General features: G+C 39.2%; 1 protein-coding gene and 1 non-coding gene across 2 annotated transcripts in view; one reads left to right on the top strand and one right to left on the bottom strand.

Moving 5' to 3' along the window:
- The window catches only part of CDYL (chromodomain Y like), a 246,818-nt gene that overhangs the window by 60,767 nt on the left and 165,770 nt on the right, over positions 1-20,281 (top strand). The gene's annotated exons all lie outside the window — the stretch shown is intronic.
- Positions 15,726-15,832, bottom strand: TRNAL-CAA (transfer RNA leucine (anticodon CAA)). Its single transcript has 2 exons — positions 15,795-15,832; positions 15,726-15,771 (listed from the first exon to the last, which is right to left on the bottom strand). It is a non-coding gene; the product is annotated as a tRNA-Leu (tRNA).

Here is a 20,281-nt window from a genome sequence, read left to right on the forward strand (position 1 = left end):
TTAAGTTCAGTTTTTATCATTGTTATTTGTGTTTGTGTGACCTCTTCACTGCTGTCGTTACAGAAAGTTGTATGAGCTTAGTTTGAAATATTAGGGTACAGTTTATCTCATGCGCATGTATTTCTGGTGTACTTTCATGCCTATAGGGTCATTATTCTGTTCATTATTCTCTTTTCCTTGTGATAAACTTGTCTGAGGTTCACCTGCCATCTTTTCTCTGTTTGGTTTTATTTGAAGAAATTTTGTTTTTCTGCACTTTAGGAAGAGGGATGGGTTGAAAAGCTTTTCTCATATCATGGCTCCAGAGCTCCCACTTACCTCGTTTTCATTAAATATTTCAAAATATGGCCTGTTAACTTTCTGGGTTCTTCTGGCTTTGCTCTCCCATCTCTACCCTTCCCCTTTTATTTGGACCTTCCCTTTCCATTGCGCCTACTGTCCATATCCTACTCAGTTTTTATTCCATTCCTAGTGGTTTTTCCTTGGTAGGAGGGTGGCTTGGTTGGTTGGTTTCTGAGCTGCTAAGGTCTAGACCTTTCATTCCTTATGACTTGATTGCATATATCTTGTACTCGTCCATGACTTGGAGTCATAGGCAAGTGCAAGTGATCTGCTGCTGTTTGCCTGCTGTTCTCACATTTGATCACTGTGTTTTCTTTCCAGTGAGTGGTGTTGAAATGTTGGCATTCTGTCCACCACATGTCCCATTGCTTCCCTTTCCTTCCCCCTGCACAGATCCTGGTACCATCTGGGTCTTTGAGCTACTATTTGTTCCTACTCGATAGTGTTTTATGGTTTGTGGAGTACTTCATTTTCTTTTGGCTATCTGAAGTTTTTTGTTCTTTTTTTTTTTTAAAGGAGAAATCAGTGAGATTAGAAAATCTCTCCTGCTGACCCCATTCTCCTGAAGGTCCTCTTGTTTTGAGGTAAATCACAGCTGCCGTCCCTTGAAAACTGGGATGTGAGTGAGAATTCTCTGGCAAGTCTCTCACCATTTTCTCCTAGAACTAAGCTTGATGAAAATTGGCAAGTTTCCTTACTGTTTTCTCTTCTTCACCAGGTGGTATATAACCTGGGACCTTGCCTTATATGTGGGTCTCTGATCTGACTTCCCTGCTCACAGAGGCCTGTGGCTTTGTCTCTGGACCTAGATTACCAGGTACTAATAGGGTCGCTATGAGTTGGAGTGGAAACCCTGGCGGCATAGTGGTTAAGTGCTATGACTGCTAACCAAGAGGTCTGCAGTTTGAATCTGCCAGGAACTCTTTGGAAACTCTATGGGGCAGTTCTTCCTTGTCCTATAGGGTCACTATGAGTTGGAATTGACTCGATGGCAGTGGATTTATGAGTCGGAGTCTACTCGATGGCAATGGGTTATGGTGTCCTGGGTGTTACCTGACTACCAAGTTTGTTTACCTTTCTTGATTTTTGAATTTTCATCTTTATAATCCTAAAGATTTCCCTTCTTGTCAGCTCAGTCATGCATTTTTAAATATATTTAAAAGCTCTTTCACTCAGCTTTGTGTTTGTGGTTTTGTAGTACTAGGAGGATTTTTTAGGGTATGTCGTCCACCATATTGCTGGAAATGAAAATATTCTTTTTCTTGAAACTTTTTTTTTTATGACATCTGTGTCTCGTATCCCTTAGTCTATTTTCTTTGCGCTTTAAACCTTTCTGATTTTTGAAATATCTGTGCATGTTCTTGGAGTTTGTTATCTTCTCATTAACAATGCAATGCAAGGTCCATGATTTTTGTAAAACATGGATTTTCAGTTACTTTTAAATGTACCTAACCAGTATGAAAGCGGGAGAAAAAGTGTAGCATTAATATTATTAGACCTAGGAAGACACAAGTTACTCCTCACCTTTCATGGAATCACAGATCGTTATGGTGGGAAAGGTCCTTGGCAATAATCTTGTCTAGTCAGTCTCCCTCCAGTTTTACATGTGAGGAAACTGGGACTGAGACTAAGAGAAGCTAATTATTGAATTATGAAATGCAAGGGACCGTCTGAGAACTTGTGTTCCTCACATCACTGCAGGGCAGGTATTAAACATCACTTGTAAATGCTGAAGATGAGTCTCAAGTGAAGTGTTGAAATTGAATTACAGCTCATATCTCATAGCAAAGACCTCCGTCTCCTCCGCCGGTCCCCGCCCCCCCCCCCCCCCCCAAATCACTGCTCTTTCAGGTCAGCAGTCTGAGAAGCCAGCTCTCTGAGTCCCTGGTGCCCTGCCCTTCCTCTAGCGTTGTGAGATGATGGGTCGATCGTTTTTGTTTTCTCAGATTTTAGTGAAATTAAATGTATTCTGCCATGTTCAACCTTAGATAACACTACCCATCACTGTCTCTCCACCCCGTAAATAACAAAACAAGCCTCTCTCTGATGCCTCTGAATTATAGCACTTTTTTTCAGTGTTTTGGGAAAAATACTCTTGTGCTTCACTATAGATAACGTTCTCCATCCAGTGGCCACTTCTAGATACCCACTCTTTTGAGTAAGTGTCTTTCAGTAGCAAATTAACCCTGGAGAAGAGTAGTCTTGATTTAATAACTGGACTTCTAAAAAATCACCAGTGAAGGGTATACAGGAGTGCTGTGCCATTTGTGTAACTTTTCTGTAAGTTGCGAAATTGAAAAAATCTGTAGTACTGTTGACTCATTTATTGTATATATCTGTTCCATTTCTTTACCTTTATCCATATGTTCCAGGTTACCCTTCATACTCTCACTCTTTTTACTTTTTTTCCTGCTTGGGTTCTCTTAGAAAGACAATACAGAGATTCTTCTTGACTCTTATTTTGGAATTAGTTTTTGTACATGTGTCATTGTGTTACCCACTACATTTAGTTATATTTGTTTTGAATGTGATGAAGGTAAGAGGGAAAAATTGTAGTTAACAATGGTTTTAGCTAGAATAAAGGTTTGAGTAAAAATTTCAACTTAGAAAAAAAGATAAAACCGGACTAGAAGCACCTTTTCAATGGGAATAAAAAATGTCTGTTTCAAGACACCAAAAACTGCTTCAGGCTAGTCCGTGAGTGAATTAGTTTTTTTGAGTAAATTTTACTTTACTTTTAGAACTTTAAAAATCAAATGTGATAACTCATGTCAGTCTAAATATCTTAGCAGTGAAGACGTATGTTCCGCTCCCATGGGGGAAAAAAAACGCTGGTCAGAGGAGAAAGGAACGTAATTAGTGGAAACAGGAAGGTGATGCTAGGACATGTGATTTGAATGAGGGAAATTTAATACAAAGAATTACTGTCTAGTAGAAGGTGGCTGACTACAAAAAGGAGGTAAAAGCAGACTAATGCATACAGGAGTGGAACTGCGGGAAGTAGCTACCACCTCTAGGCTAGAAAAAGAGAGAAGAGGAAGAGGGGCATCCAGCCCAGGGCTGAGATCCAGACTTCTGATGAGTGGATATGTTTGCCATACAACCTGCAGAGGCCAACAAAGCTGCCCAGGGGATGCCGAGGGTCAATGATCAGGAGCCCTGCGTGGGGAACAGCACACCAGAAGAAGCAAGAACTTTCTTCCTCCTTTCAGTGTCCCTCCTGCGCCCTCTACTGGCAGAGCCCATCACCAAGCCCCTGGCAAAGGAGACTGCAGTGTCCAGCTCCAGTGTCCACAGTGGGGACTGTGCGAGAGATGCCTTGTCCGTGTCGCTTTCAGAATGGGGTTTCTAACACTTACACTTGATTCTGGCATTCCCATGCTAAACTCTCTTAATGGCTGTCTTAGAATTTTTTTAAGACTAGTTTTAACTTTGGAATAATTTTAGGCTCCAGAAAAGTTACAAAAATGACACAGCCTTCTAATATACCCTTCACCCACCTTAAACCAGGGAATTAATGTCTGAACAGAACCAGAGACTTTCTTCACATTTCACCAGCTCACTCACTAGTGTCCTTTTTCTGTCACAGGATCCAATCCCAGACCCTGCCTTGAATTCACTTGTCATGTCTCCTTGGTCTGTTCCAATCTGAGACAGTTCTTCAGTCTTTCCTTCTCTTTTATGACCTCGGAAATTTTGAGAGCACTATTCTGTTGATTTTGTCAAATGCCCTTCAGTTTGGGTTTGCCTCAGTGTTTTTTTGTGATTAAATTCAGGCTAGTATGTTTTGGGGCAAGAATTCCATAGAAGTGATGTGCCTTTCTCAGTGCACCCTGTTGGGAGGAGGGTCGTATGATGTTGTAACTGCTGACACTGATCCTGATCACTTGCTTAAGGTGCGGTGTCTGCCAGGTTTCTCTACTGTAAAATGGCTGCCTTCTGCTTTGTAATTAATACATATTCAGAGAGAAGTAAGCTTGAGACTATTCTTTTCTCTCTCTTTAGAATATATATATACATATGTACATATATATACATACATACATATATATGCTGTCAAGTTGATACCCACCTCATGGCAGCGCATGCACAATGGAACGTAACGCCACCTGTTTCTGTGCCATCGCCGTGATTGGACCATTGTGATCCGTAGGCTTTTCATTGGCAAGTTTTTGGAAGTAGATGTCCAAGGTTTTTTTCCCTAGTTCATCTTAGTCTGGAAGTTCCATCGAAACCTACTCACCATAGCAACATGCAAGCCTCCTCTGACAGACAGGTGGCAGTAACACAGGAGGTGCATTGTCTGGGAGTGGAACCCAGGTCTTCCACATGGAAGGTGAGACTTCTTCCAGTGAACCACCGCTGTGCAGGCACGCGCGCACACACGTATACTCCATGTATATGTGTATCTGTTACTAGCTATTTTTTTTTTTTTTTTTTGGTATTCACTAGTTCACTTGCTTAGTTACTTATATTTTTACTGACTTATTTTCTTTTTAATTCTGGGGTACTGCTGTTTTCTTGCTCAGATTGTTCTAACTTTGGACACTGGAAGTGCCTTCACATTGGTTCCTCTGTCCTTGCCATGCACCCCGCCCCCCCCCCCCACAAACACTTCCTTATTTTTAGGCACCACAACATGCCATAGGCTCATTTTATATTTTCCTCACCCCAACCCTGGAACCAGTCACTTCTCCAAGGAGCCCTGCTTATTTTTATTGGAGGGTGCCATTTAGAAACACCGATCTGGGTGCTGGATGTGTTTTTGATGCTGGGGTGTCCTTGCTTCTAGGCCCTCCCAGTGGATAGAGCTGTGGGAATATATATGTGTGTACTAATCCACATAAACATACATCTTTATTTGTATCTCTGTATACACTTACTCCTCACTTATTGACCATCTTGTTATCTGACGTTTTGCGTTTACAGTAGTAAAAAAACTATGACTAATTTGCACATTAATGACGTGTGTGTGACAGTAAGAAACACTGAGGTGCAAGGCGAGAGTAATGCTGGCTGACAGTTAAGGTTGTGTCAGCTTGGCTGGGTCATGATTCTTAGTGGTTTGGCAGTTGTGTATGTTGTAATTTGGTAGTTAAATAATTATATAGTCACCCATTTTTGTTGTCTGATGTGGTCATCCTCCGTTTTCACGTAATGCTGATTTTCGCACAATGACCTCGTCTTTAGAACCTTACCATGTTGATAAGTGAAGAGCGGGTGTATTTTAAAAACAAGAGTTCATACTGACACTTCCATTTCCAATCCAAAACTATAAGATTTGTTCTCACTTTGCACCTTTAAGCAAAAGTGTAACTTCTTTGTCTAACAGTGAGAAATCTGGTTGTCATTATTTGTAACACATTTATTTATTTAACCCTAGAATGCATATAGTTTCAGAACTGATAACCTATATGAGAAACAACATTATTAACTAGAGCAGGAGTCGGGTCAAATCCAGCTTACCTCCTGTTTTATAAATAAAGTTTTATCGGAACACAGACATGCCCAGCCGTATTGTCCGTGGTGCTATGGTTGCTTCCTCGCTACAATGACAGAATTGAGTAGCTGTGACAGACTATGACAGACCTTACGACCTGCAGAACTGAAAATATTTATTGTTATAGGAGCAGTCTGCCGTCTGACTCTTCATAGGTAAAGGCTCTTTACAGGAAAATTTGCCACCTTGTGAATAACAGTACTGATTTTGTGTAGTTTCTTTTGTCCTTAGCCTTATAGTACCCTAGTCAAAATGCTGTGTTCAAAAGTCACTTTTTCTTTCCATTTCCTTCAGCTTGGTTATTTTATTTATTTGTAATACAGTTTGGCTTATTTGTTAGTTTGTGTTCCATATTTGATCCCCCCCACATCCTGGTTGGTAGTTTATTTTTTGGATATGTTAACCATTACTGTGATTCTCAGAGAGCTGTATAAAAAAGGATACACTGATATGTCACTCCCTCCTCATCCCCATATCACCTTTCTTTCTACTCCTTTATCACCCACCCTATGTAAGCAACCACTCCTGAGTTTCTGGCTTGTCCTTCCTGTTTGTATTTTGCACAAATCAGATACGTGTATATTTTCTTATATCCTTTCTTTTTCATAAGAAAAATAGCATGTTTTAGATACTGTTTTGCACTTTGCTGTTTTTTTTTTTTTACTTAACAGTACATCCTGGAAATCATTCTAAATAGTTAATGGGAGATAGTCCTCATTATTTTACACAGCTGCCTAAGACTATGGATGTAGCATAGTTTATTCAACCACTCTCCTGTATGTGGCCATTTAGGAGGTTTCCAGTATTTTGAAGTTGTAAACCATGCTGCAATGAGTAACCTTATGCATGTGTATTTTTGTTTTGTTGGAGGGCCCTATCTTCAGGATAGCTTCCTAGGATTGGGATAGATGGGTCAACAGGTAAGTGCACATGTAATTTTGTTAGGTAATTTGTTAGACGAATTCTCAAAAAGGGTTGTCCCCATTTCTATCCCTGTCATTGTGTGAGAGTTTCTGTTTCCCCATAGCCTCCTCAATGGAATATATTGTCACATTTTCCCAGTTTTGCTCATTCGATAGGTGACAAATGTTGCCTCAGTGATTTTGACTTGAATTTCATATTTTTTCATGTTTGATCTCTCTTGTGATGTTTTTGACATTGATTTTTGATGTTTTTAACGTCTTGTGTGTGTGTGAAGTCTGTTCGTGTACTTTATTCATTTTCTGTCAGATTTCGCTCTTACAGCCTTCCATTTTTAACAGTTCTTTATATGGATTCCTGGTGGTGCAGTGTTTAAGTGCTAGGTCTGCTAACTAAAAGGTCTGCAGTTTGAATCCACCAGCTGCCCCTTGGAAGCCCTGCAGGGCAGTTCTTTTCTGTCCTATAGCATTGCTTTGAGTTGGAATCGACTCAACGATAACGAGTTTTTTTTTTTTTAATATGGCAGGGATATTAGCTCTTTGTGGTATTTGTTGCAAATATTTTCTCCTAGCTTGTCATGTCTTTTCACTCTGCTTATGGTGGTTTTTTTTTTTTCCCCCTCAATGGCAACCCCTTGCCTCCAGGCTAGTGCCCTAACGCACATCTCTCTTAATGCAGGCTGGCTTACACTGTGCACCGCCCAGCTTCCACTCAGCAAGACTCAACTCAGGTGTCAGCACCAAGATGATTTCCCAACTAGAATGACTTAGTATAAAGAAAAGAAAAAACTCTGCCTTTTTCAGAGGGTGCTGCTTTTAAAAAAGTTGTTTGATCCTCACAGCACCCTTTAGTGACACCCTGTAATTATGTGACTAGTACTGGTTAGGTCAGAGTTTCTTTCACGTTTCATCAGTTGCTGTGTCTGTGTGGAGTCATTCACCATTGGTCTGGAGAACTAATAAAATCGCAGGTCACAGTGTTAACTTGAGTGGGCACTTAGTGCTGGTCAGTGCCCATCATGCCAGGTAAGATCAGCTACCGGGCAGCCAAGTGCCTGGAGTCAGTGAAGCTTAGGTGTCAGGGCGGCACCTCACTTCAAGGGCTAGTCCTGGCGACTTCTTTTTTACTTTTTATTGTGCTTTAAGTGAAAGTTTACAAGTCAAGCCAGTCTCTCACAATAAAACTTACATACATCTTGCTACATACTCCCAGTTTTTCTCCCCCTAATGATTCAGCCGGCTCCCCTCCACTCTCTCTTTTCGTGTCCGTTTCACCAGCTTCTAAACCCCTCTACCCTCTCATCTCCCCTCCAGGCAGGAGATGCCAACCTAGTCTCAAGTGCCCACCTGGTCCAACAAGCTCACTCCTCACCAGCATTTCTCTCCATCCCATTGTCCAGTCCAGTCTCTGTCTGAAGAGTTAGCTTTGGGAATGGTTCCTGTCCTGGGCCAACAGAACGTCTGGGGGCCATGTCCACCCGGGTCCTTCTAGTCTCAGTCAGACCATTAAGCTGGTCTTTATACAAGAATTTGAGGTTTGCATCCCACTGCTCTCCTGCTTCCTCAGGGGTTCTCTGTTGTGTTCCCTGTCAGAGCAGTCATCCGTTGTAGCTGGGCACCATCTAGTTCTTCTGGTCTCAGGCTGATGTAGTCTCTGGTTTACGTGGACCTTTATGTCTTTTGGGCTCATAATTACTTTGTGTGCTTGGTGTTCTTCATTCTCCTTTGGTCCAGGTGGGTTGAGACCATTTGATGCATCTTAGATGGCTGCTTGCTAGCGTTTAAGACCCCAGACGCCACTCTTCAAAGTGGGATGCAGAATGTGTTCTTAATAGATTTTATTATGCCAGTTGACTTAGATGTCCTCTGAAACCATGGTACCCGAACCCCTGCCCCTGCTACACTGGCCTTTGAAGCATTCAGTTTATTCAGGAAACTTCTTTGCTTTTGGTTTAGTCTAGTTATGCTGACCTCCCCTGTATTGTGTGTTGTCTTTCCCATCACCTAAAGTAGTTCTTATCCACTGTCTAATTAGTGAATACCCCTCTCCCACCCCCGCTCCCTTCCCCCTCTCATAACCATCAAAGAATACTTTCTTCTCTGTTTAAACTATTTCTTGAGTTCTTATAATAGTGGTCTTATACAATATTTGTCCTTTTGCAAGTGACTAATTTCACTCAGCATAATGCCTTCCAGTTCCTCCATGTTATGAAATGTTTCACGGGTTAATCGCTGTTCTTTATTGATGCGTAGTAGTTCATTGTGTGAATATACCATAATTTATTTATCCATTCATCTGTTGGTGGGCACCTTGGTTGCTTCGATGTTTTTGCTATTGTAAACAGTGTTGCAGTGAACATGGTGTGCATATATCTGTTCGTGTAAAAGCTCTTATTTCTCTAGGATATATTCCAAGGAGTGGGATTGTAGGATAGTATGGTAGTTCTATTTCTAGCTTTTTAAGGAAGCGCCAAATCAATTTCCAAAGTGGTTGTAGTGTTTTACATTCCCACCAGCAGTGTATAAGTGTTCCAATCTCTGTACAATCTCTCTAACATTATTTTGTGTTTTTTGGATTAATGCCAGCCTTGTTGGAGTGAGATGGAATCTCATTGTAGTTTTGATTTGCATTTCTCTAATGACTCGACGGCACTGGGTTTTTTTTTTTAATGGCTTATGATCGTGAGCATTTCCTCCTGTATCTGTTAGCTACATGAATGTCTTCTTTAGTGAAGTGTCTGTTCATATCTTTTGCCCATTTTTTAATAGGGTTGTTTGTCTTTTTGTAGTTGAGTATTTGGAGTATCATGTAGACTTTAGAGATCAGACGCTGATCGCAAATGTCATAGTTAAAAACTTTTTCCCAGTGTGTAGGTAATCTTTTTACTCTTTTGGTGAAGTCTTTGAATAAGCATAGGTGTTTGATTTTTAGGAGCTCACAGTTATCTAGCTTTTCTTCTGTATTGTTAGTAATGTTTTGTATACTGTTTATGCCATGTGTTAGGGCTCCTAACATTGTCCTTATTTTTTCTTCCATGATTTTATCGTTTTAGATTTTATATTTAGGTCTTTGATCCACTGTGAGCTTGTTTTTGTGGCCTGGCAACTTCTTAGTAGTCGGCTTATATAGAAGGGACATTTGTGGATGCTTATTAATTCATCAGTAGGTAAGGAGGATTTCTTCTGGATTAATTAGTAAGAAAATGAGTTGTAGATAAAGCATAGTAGCCATGTAAAAGACTCCTAGTTTATACTGCATGGATATTCATATAGAAATGTCAGTTGTTTATTTTTAATTAACTAGACTTAAAACATTTAAATAAAAATAGAATACTCAATTTAAAATAGTGTTTTAAGAAGCACCTCTGCTTTAGTAATGGACTGTTGCCACCAGCTTCTCAGTTAACTTCCTCAGCTCCTGTTCTCCTCAGGCCAGTTACTGGTTATTGTTTGAGAGGCAGAGCTGGCCAACCTTAATTGAACCTCTTGGTGTACTTGCCACTACGAGATTCCCAGAATTTAGTAACTGTATACTCACAAGTGATCTATATGGAAAAGTACTCAAATACAGTATTCTTGTAAAAGAAATTAAAATGTTATAAAAAAGGCTGATGCCTCTTTGACTTCTCTTCATGATCTCACACGTCTGTTGTCTTCCGTCCTGTTTTCCACTCCATTGACCACTGGTGTGGTCTAGTCTGGAGCCTTCCAGATCATCTTCTGTGCTCTTGCTCTTCAGTGTGGCTCCTGGACTACCAGCGTCTGCATCTTAAGGGAGCTCGTTAGAAAAACAACCTCAGGCAACACCCCAAACCTGTTGAATCTTAATCTGCATTGTGACAAGATCAAGTGGTGATTTGTACATGCATGATTTTTGTATACATGCATTCATTAACCTAGAAAATGCTTCCATTGTGTGTTTGAAATTTATACAAAAGGTATATTCCTATAAGTTTTTCTGATCAACGAGATGCCTTAGAAGACTTCTAAAGGTCTCTTCGTGTTGGCGTACATGGACTTGTCTTATTCATTTCTTAGCTGCCTCCTGGCCTGTCTTCTTGTGGTGTGAATATACTGTTCCCCACTGAAGGACATGGAAACCCTGGTGGCATAGTGGTTAAGAGCTACAGCTGTTAACCAAAAGTTTGGCACTTCAGATCTACCAGGTGCTCCTTGGAAACCCTATGGGGCAGTTCTACTCTGTCCTTTAGAGTTGCTATGAATCGGGATTGACTCAAAGGCAAATGGGTTTGGTTTGGTTTTTTATTGAAGAACATTAAGGTGGTTGCAGTTTGGCGAGGTATTTTTTTGTTTTTTTTGGAGAATTAAGATGCTGCAGTGGACTGTCCAGGGTGTATCTTGTGCACAGGTACAAGTGAAATTGTCAGATGGAAGGGGTGGACATTTTTAATTTAACCAAAACCAAACCAAATCTGTTGCCATTGAGTTGCTCCATAGAGTTTCCAAGGAGTGCCTGGTGGATTTGAGCTGCCAGCCTTTTGGTTAGCAGCTCTTAACTGCTATGCCACCAGGGTTTAAGATCCTGCTAAATGGCCTACAAAGTGGACTGTATCCGTTTGTACTCCCAGCTATTAGACATTAGTACAGTTGTCTACTGTGTTCATTAGTACAGTTGTCTGCTCTGACACTTTAAAGTAAATAGTATTTAACATTTAAAACTCTTTGTGCATCTAACGGGGAAAAAGATGTTGTTTTAATTTAAATTTCCCCAGTTAACCATTGAAATTGAGCACCTTTTGGTAATCTTGTTAACCATTTGTATTTATTTTTTTGAATTGTTATACATTTTGCTCACTTTTCTATTGAGTATTTGACTTGCAGAAGTTTGGATACTAATCACTGAACTTATGTCATATAAATATTTCTCTTTTTCCCCATTTTCTTTGGTTTGTTTTTTCCCTGTATTTTCTTGTAACGCAGCTGCAGTTTTGTTTAGTATGTTTAGGTCTTTAATTTGGAATTGTTTTTGTAAGGAGCGCAAGGTTGGGGGTCTAACTTAATTTTCCCCAGAAGAATTCGCAGTTACCACAGTAACATTTATTTCATCTCCCTGTTGATTTTTAAATGTTTCCTGTCATATGTGAATTAATAAATGATACAAGTGTATGTGAATGTTTGTATGTTGTGTGTGTATGTGTTTTCTTGGACTCTTTTTTCCTCTCCTCATGATGAGTTTATATATTTCTTATTCCTTTTTTTATTTTATTTTTGGTGAAAATATAGACAGCAAAATCTGCTCCCGTTCCACAGTTTCTAGATATATAATGTCCATTGACATTGGCTACATTCTTCACATTGTGTGACCGTTCACCTTATTTTTGTTGTAGTTGTTTCACTTCTACTTACTTAATCTTCCTGCCACCCAACCTTCTCATCTATGCTTTAAAATAGCTGTTGACTCTTTGGTCTTATATACCCACATACACCCAGTGCCGTTGAGTCGATTCTGACTCACAGCAACACTATAGGACAGAGTAGAACTGCTCCATAGAGTTTCCAAGGAGTGCCTGGTCTTATATAGTTTTTTGTTTAAACACAATACTTTTGGGGCTAAACTGTTAAAGGTGACTTCAGGAGATGGTTTCAATTCAGGGTTTGAAGAGCAACTCAGGGCCATAGTCTGGGGTACTCTTCCAGCTTCATTAGGTCCAGTAAGTCTGTATTCTTTAAGAATTTAAAGTTCTTTTCCACATTTTTCTCCCTTTTTATCAGAATTCATCTGCTGTGTTCCTGATCAGAACATTCATTTGTGATAGCTGGGCACCGTCTAGTTCTTCTGGTCTCAGAGTGGTGGAGGCAGTGGTTCATGGAGATGGTTAGTCTTATAGTCCAGTTCCTTTTCTGATTCTTGAGTTACCTTCTTTCTCTTTTGTTCCAGATGAGTAGAGATCAATAGTTGTATCATGCGTGGCCACTTGTAAGCTTTTAAGATTGCACACATTACTTACCATACTGGGAGGTAGGATATAAACTTCAAGAACTATATTCTGCCAATTGACTGGATTGTCCCAAGAGACCACACCCCTAAGCCCCCAAACCAAGAGAACTAACGCCTTGACTTGATTGGCTATGTCTAATTAGTATTTGTAGCCACTTCTCCTCCTGCCCCCTTTTTTGTTTTGGTTGTTATTGCTGCAAAACCATACACAACCTAGCATTTACCCATTCATTCCTTTTCCCTATGTACAGCGTATTGACATCAATTACATCAGTCATGTTGTGTAAACTTCACCCATATTTGGTTCTGCCTTTCTCATCTCTATAAACAAAAAGTGATTACTACCTAGGGAGTACTTTTCCCTCCCCGCTTCACCTCCTCCACCTCTGGTAACTGCTAATGAGCATTAGTTTCTGTCATTTTGTAAAAGTGGGAACATACGATATTTTTTTGTGATTGACTTGTTTTGCTCAACATAATGTCCAGGTTCATCCATGTTGTAAAATGTTTCCAGAACTCATTTTCTTTATCAGTGAGTAGTATTCCATTGTACGTATGTGCCACATTTTACTTGTCCATTCAACCACTGATGGACACTTGCTTGTTTCCATCTTTTTTTTTTTTTTTTTACTGTGAATAGTACTGCAGTGAACATAGGTCGGCATATGTCTGTCACTTCTATTAGATCCGTAGGTAGGGTATATACCTAGCAGTGGGATTGCGGGGTTATACGGCAGCTTTACCTCTAGTTTTGAGGAACTACAAAACTTTCCTACAATGGCTGTACCATTTTGCATTCCCACCACATCCTCTTATTTCTAATTTCTCTACATCCTCTCCAGTACTTGTTAGTTTTATTTTTTTCCCTTAGACATCCTAATGGGTGTGAAATGGTATTTCATTGTGGTTTTGATTTGCATTCACCTGGTGGCTGATGGCATTGAGCATCTTTTCATGTGTCTGCTCGTCATTTGAATATCCATTTTGGGGAAGTGTCTCTTGATGTTTTGCCTAGTTTTAATTGGGTTATTTGTCTTTTTATTGTTAAACGGTAGAAGTTTTATATGTATTTTAGGTATTAGACCCTTATTGGTTATATCATTTCCAAAGAGTTTTTCCCAGTGTATAGATAAAGTCTTTTGATGAGTATAAGTTTTTAACTTTTATGAGGTCCCGGTTATCTGTTTTGTTTTCTGTTGCTCATGAATTTGTTGTCGTGTGATTATTTGTCACTGAAAAAAATTAGGTTCCAAAACTTTGCTCCTATATTTTCTTTAAAGAATTTTATGGTTTTAGATTTAACATGTAGATCCTTGATCCATTTTGAATTAGTTTTTGTGTATGATGTGTGAGATGGATCTTGTTTGATTTTTCTGCACATGGAAATCCAGTTTTGCCAGCACCATTTATTGACGAGACTGTCCTTCTCCATTGAATGGATTTGGCTCCCTTGCCGAAAATCAACTGACGAGAGATGGTTGGGTATTTCTGGGTTTTCAATTCTATTCCATTGGTCTATGTGTCTATCATTAAACCAGTACCAGGCTGTTTTGATGACTGTAGCTGTGTAATATGTTTTGAAGTCAGGAAGTGTGAGGTCTCCTACTTTGTTCTTCAGAATTGCTTTGGCTATTTGGGTCTCATGTATTTCCATATAAAATACAGGATTAGTTTTTCAGTTTTGGTAAAGAATGCTGTTGGAATTTTGATCAGGATTTTGTTGTGTCTGTAGATTGCTTCGGGTAGTATTGACATCTTGACTATATTAAGTCTTCCAACCCATGAGCATGAAACCTTTTTCTTTCTATTTAGGTCTTCTTTAGTCTCTTTCAGCAGTTATAATTCTCATAGTATAAATTTTTCATATCCCTGGGTAAATTTATTACTGTTTTATTCTCTTAAATGCTGTTTTAGTTATCTAGTGCTGCTATAAAAGAAATACCATAAATGGGTGGATATAACAAACAAATTTATTTTCTCATAGTTTTGGAGGCTAGAAGTCTGAATTCAGAGCACCAGTTCTAGGGAAAGGCTTTCTTTCTCTGTCAGCTCTGAAGGAAGGTCCTTGTCTCTTCTGAGCTTCCCCTCCTGGGCAATCTTCCTGTGGCTTGGTATCTCTTTTCCCCATCTCTGCTTGCTAGCTTGCCTTTACTCTCTTTAATATCTCAAGAGTTTGACTCAAGATAACCCTACACTCATCCTGTCTCATTAACAGCCCATTCCCAAATGGGATTATAACCACAGGCATAGAGGTTTGGAATCACAGTACATATTTTTGGGTGACACAATTCAATCCATAACAGATGCTGTTGCAAATGGAGTTGTTTTCTTCAGTTTCCTTATCAGATTTTTCCTTGCTGGCATACAGAAACCCAGCTGATTTTTGTGTGTTGACCTTGCGTAGTACAACTTTGCTAAGTTCCTCTATTAGTTCTAGTAGCTTTTTAGTAGATTCTTTGGAATTTTCCATAATGTAGGATCATGTCATCTGCAAATACAGTTTTACCTCTCCCTTTCTGGTTTCCTTTTATTTCTTTTTATCGCCTTATTGCTCTGACTAGGCTTTTAGGTACAATATTAAATAGAAGTGGTGAGAGTGGATGTTCTTGTCTTGTCCCTGTTTTCAAGGGGAACGTTCTCAGTATTTGCTTTTTAGTAAATTTCACATTTATTTGATAGGAAATTTAAAATCAGCTTGTCAATTCCTGTGGAAAAAATTTTTTGAGGTTTTCTTAGGGGGTGGAGATTATATTGAATTTTTAGATTAATTGAGGACAATAGATATGTTTAACTGTTGAACCTTCTGATATTTATGAATATGGTGTTTCTGTAAGACCTTCAGTAGAGTTTTATAGTCAGTTGTGGATGTATATAACTCGTTGCCACTGAGTCAGTTCTGACTCATAGCAACCCTATAGGACAGAGTAGAACTGCCCCATAGTTCCTAAGGTTCCTGGTGGATTTGAACTGCCACTATGCCACCAGGGTTTCCCCAAAACTAGTGTGTCAGAAGTGGGATTCGAACCCACACCTCCATTCGGAGACCAGAATCCTTGATGTAGAGGAAGCCAAGCTTGAGTCTGGAGCCTTAGACCACTCGGCCATCCTTACACCCATGTACATATATATGTATTTGTATAAATATACGTGTGTCACGTACTATAGTTTAGTCTGTTTTTTGTTAGGTTTATTGTCAGGTAGCTATTACGATTGCTGACATACAGGAAAACTATTAGATTTTTTTGATACGTTAATCTTATACCTGTTTCCTTTGTTGAACAATAATTAGTTTTAATTATCAGTTAGATCTCTTGGACTTTTTGAGTAGACAGTCATACAACTTGTCATTCATTATGGTTTTACACTTATTTCAAATAGTACTTATACATGGATTTTAGTTTCTTGCCTGATGTACACTAGAAATTTCCAGGGCAATGTTGGATAGTAGCATGCTAGACAACATCTGTGTTGTCTTCCTCACCTAACATTTCACCATTAAAGTGTGGTAATTTCTTGTAGTAGATATTTTTCTATCTAGTGTTGCTAGCTAAGAGGTCTTTATTTTTTAAATCATAAATGAATTTTAATTTTATGGTATACTTTTTCAGCATGCATTAGTGTTAAGTTTTCTCCTCCATCTGGTAATACAGTGATAGATTTTCTAATACTGAATTATTCTGGTATTCCTGGGACAAATCCTACTTGGTCTCTGTTTATTCTTTTGCCACTAGTGGGTTTCCTAAATTTTATATGATAAGCTATTCTGGTTTGGTTTTGGTATTAGAATGCAACTATTTGTTTCTTGAATTTTTGCTTCTACCGATACCTCCCATTGTCGTCAAGTTGATTCTGACTCTTAGTGACAGAGTAGAACTGCCCCATAGGGCTTCCAGGGAGCGCCTGGAGATTTCAAACTGCTGACCTTTTCATTAGCAGCCGTAGCTCTTAACCACTATACCACCAGGGTTTCCTTTTGGCTTCTAGATATATACAAAAACCAAAACCCAAAGCTGTTGCTGTAGAGTTAATTCTGACTCATAGCAACCCTAGAGGGCAGAGTAGAACTTCCCCATAGAGTTTCCAAGGAGCTGATGGTGGATTCAAACTGCCAACCTTTTGTTTAGCAGCTGAGCTCTTAACTACTGCATCACCAGGGCTCCCAAGACCTCTAACTAGACTTAATAACCAGCAGGCCCCAAAGGTGAAGTACGGAGTGTGACCTAGGAGGAGGAATGCTGCGCTCCAAAAGAACTGTTTGACTTTTCTAATATGTACAAGCAGAAAACTGGGGAATATGTGTGGGAATGGCTATTAAGGGTGTGGGAAAATGGTGCAAGGAACATGAAGTGGGATCAGTCAGAGTTTATCGATATGGGACCACTAAGCACAGAGTCTTCATTCAGTGTTTCAGATTAAGAGGTTAGGAATGGATCTGATAGTTTATTTGGTTGAATTGCTGAAGCATGCACTATGTGGTGGCATACGATAAATCAAGCTGAAGTACCAAACCTGCCTTGGTGGACTGTAGGAAAAGGTGTCTAAAGGCTTAGGGAAATTAGGTTAATACATTGGACCTCCTCTGTCATGAAAAGGACAATGTTTTGTTTTTACTGGAATAGACACTACTCTGGACATGGATTTGCCTTCACTGCAAGCAATGCTTCTGCCAAAACTACCGTCCATGGATGTATAGAATGCCTTATCCACTGCCATGGTATTCCACACAGCATCACCTTGGACTCACTTCATAGCAAATGAAGTGCAGCAGTGGGCCCATCCATACTCATGGAATTCACTGGTATTACCATATTCCCCTAAACTACTGTCCAGTATATGATGATGTTTCTCCCGTAGCCAGGACTCATGGGTCTCGGAATCAAGGGGTGAAAATGGAGTGGCACCACTCAGTATTACCCCTAGTGACCCACTTGCAAAATTTTTGCTTCCTATCTCCGTGTCCCTGTGCTTTGCATGTCTAGAGGTCTTAGTTCCAAAGGAAGAAATGCTCCAACGCATTACTGATTCCATTGAACTGGAAGTTAAGAATGCCACCTGGCCACGTTGAGCTCTTTAGGCCTCTGGATCAACAGGCAAAGAAAGGAGTTACCATATTGTCTGGTGTGATTGATCCTGATCACCAAGAGGAAATTCGGTTGATATTACATAATGGAGGTAAAGAAGAGCGTGTCTGGAATGCAGGAGATCCATTAGGATGTTTCTTAGTACTACCATGCCCTGGGATTGAAGTCAGTGGAAAACTACAGCAGCCCAATTCTGACATGACTACTTATGGCCCAGACTCTTCAGGAATGAATGTTTGGGTCACCCCACCAGGCAAAGAACCACGACCAGCTGAGGTGCTTGCCGAGGGTAAAGGGAATATGGAATAGGTGGTGGAAGAAGGTGGTTCTGAATACCAGCTATGACCTTGTGACCAGTTGCTGAAAGGAGGACTGTTGTTCTGACAAGTATTTCTTCCTTGTATGTGTATGTGAAATATTTTTTGTTTTCCTCACTTATAAAATATAAACAGGGCTAGTGTGTTTTCGGTTGTACACATTAGTCATATCATGTTAGGATCAAGTATGACTTTGTAATTATTATTTAGAGATTTTGTATGGTTTAAGAGATACGTACAGGTGCCAGGTTGTCAAGGGGTGGACTGATGGTTAAGGTTGTGTCAACTTGCATGGGCCATGAACCTCCTTGGTTTGGTAGTTGTGATGTAGCTTGTCAGTTACCTCCGTTACAAGATCTGATAATAATGTAATCTCTTCCATGATGTGATCTGCTGTGAGCAGCCAGTCAGTTTAAAGGGAATTGCCTTTGAGGTATGGCCTGCATCCAATATATATGGACGTTCTGGCAAAGCTCGCTGGCTTTTGCTCAGTTCTGGATCCTGCATTCAGCTCGTCATCATCTGAACTCTGGCTCTTGGGCCTTGAGCCAGCTTCCTGCCATTATACCTGAGGATCTTGGATTTGTCATCCACTGTAGCTACGTGAGTGAGAAGCCTCCAGCTTGATGCCTAACTCATGGACTTCAGACTTTCCACTCTCTACAATTGTGTGAACCGTTTCCTTGATATAAATATCTCCCTCTTCCCCCTCTATGTGTATATATATACACTTCACTGGTTTTGCTTCTCAAGAAAACCCAGCCTAAGACAGTGTATGTATATTTATGTAAGTGTGTGTATATGTGATAGATAGGGTATTTAAAATATTCATTAGAAGTTCACATATAGCTATGTGGTTTTTTCTTTTAGAATTTAGTGGGATTTTGCATATTTCATTACATCGTCTATTAATACATATCAGTCTATCCTGTTATTACTAGTGTGAATATAGTGTGATTTATTTTGCTGTTTATCTTTTGACATTTAGATCATTTAAATTTTTCAAAGTAGATTTATTGCATCAAAAGTGTACACATTTAAACATTCTTGATGTCAGCTTCCAATCTTTATTTGTTCATACTAACAGATTGTTTTCCTGAATTCATATCAACAGTGGTCATTATCAGCTTTTAAGTTTTGATGATCTAACGGACAAAAATTGGTATATGATTGTCTTAAGAGTGAGACTTAACTTCTTTTTTGGTTATTTCAGTTTTTTTTTTTTTTTTTTTGATAGTTTTCCTAATGTTAATATTCTTTTTTCTTATTAGTCAGTAGATGCTCTTCATGTTATAAGTAGTAACTATTTGTTGTATATGTTGACAGTGTTCTCTCCTAACTTTAAAAAATACAACTTTTGCTGTATTTTTAATATCAGCTTTTTGTTCATGGCTTTTGGCTTTTGTGTCTTTGTTACGAAGTCCTTTCCTATTTTAACACTATCAACATCCTATATTTTCTTCAAGTATTTTTATAGTTTTGATTTCTTTTAGTTAGCTTTTTCTATTAGAGAATATTGTTTACAGTTTTGGGGCCTATGGATTGAGCTTTAAATATTTTTCCCTATGAACTAGCCAGTTGTCCCAACTGACCTTATAGAATGTTCCATGCTTTCCCCTGTTTGAAAACTGTACCAATTTGCACAGAATAAATTTCTGTATATGTCTGGAGTTTCTCTTCCATTCAATTGAACAGTTGATCTTTTCTGACACAGAGTTTTAATTACTGTAGCTTTAGAGTGTGTTTTGATAATGTCGTATGCAAGTCCCCTCACTCTCACCCCTTCTTGTTCTTTTTTGTCAGATTTTTCTTGGCAATTTTTTGTGTATGAAGAATTTTATTTTGGATTTTGATATGAAAATATGAATGTCTCTGTGAAATTAATACTTACCAAAGACTGTTTTCCACATGTTAGATATTATTTTAAGTGCTTTGCAAATATTGCTGTGAGAAGCGATTATGCCTTCATTTCTCAGTGAGCAAAAAGTTGTGTTGTTGCTAGGAGCCATTGAGTCAGTTCTGACTTAAAGCCACCCTATGTACAACAAAACAAAACACTGCTTTGTCTTGTGCCATGCTCAGAATTGTTGTTATACTTGAGCCCATTGTTGCAACCACTGTATCAATTCATCTTATTGAGGATCTTCCTCTTTTTCGCTGAA

The sequence above is a fragment of the Loxodonta africana genome, chromosome 1, assembly GCF_030014295.1.
Source record: "Loxodonta africana isolate mLoxAfr1 chromosome 1, mLoxAfr1.hap2, whole genome shotgun sequence".
Taxonomy (NCBI): Eukaryota; Metazoa; Chordata; class Mammalia; order Proboscidea; family Elephantidae; genus Loxodonta; species Loxodonta africana.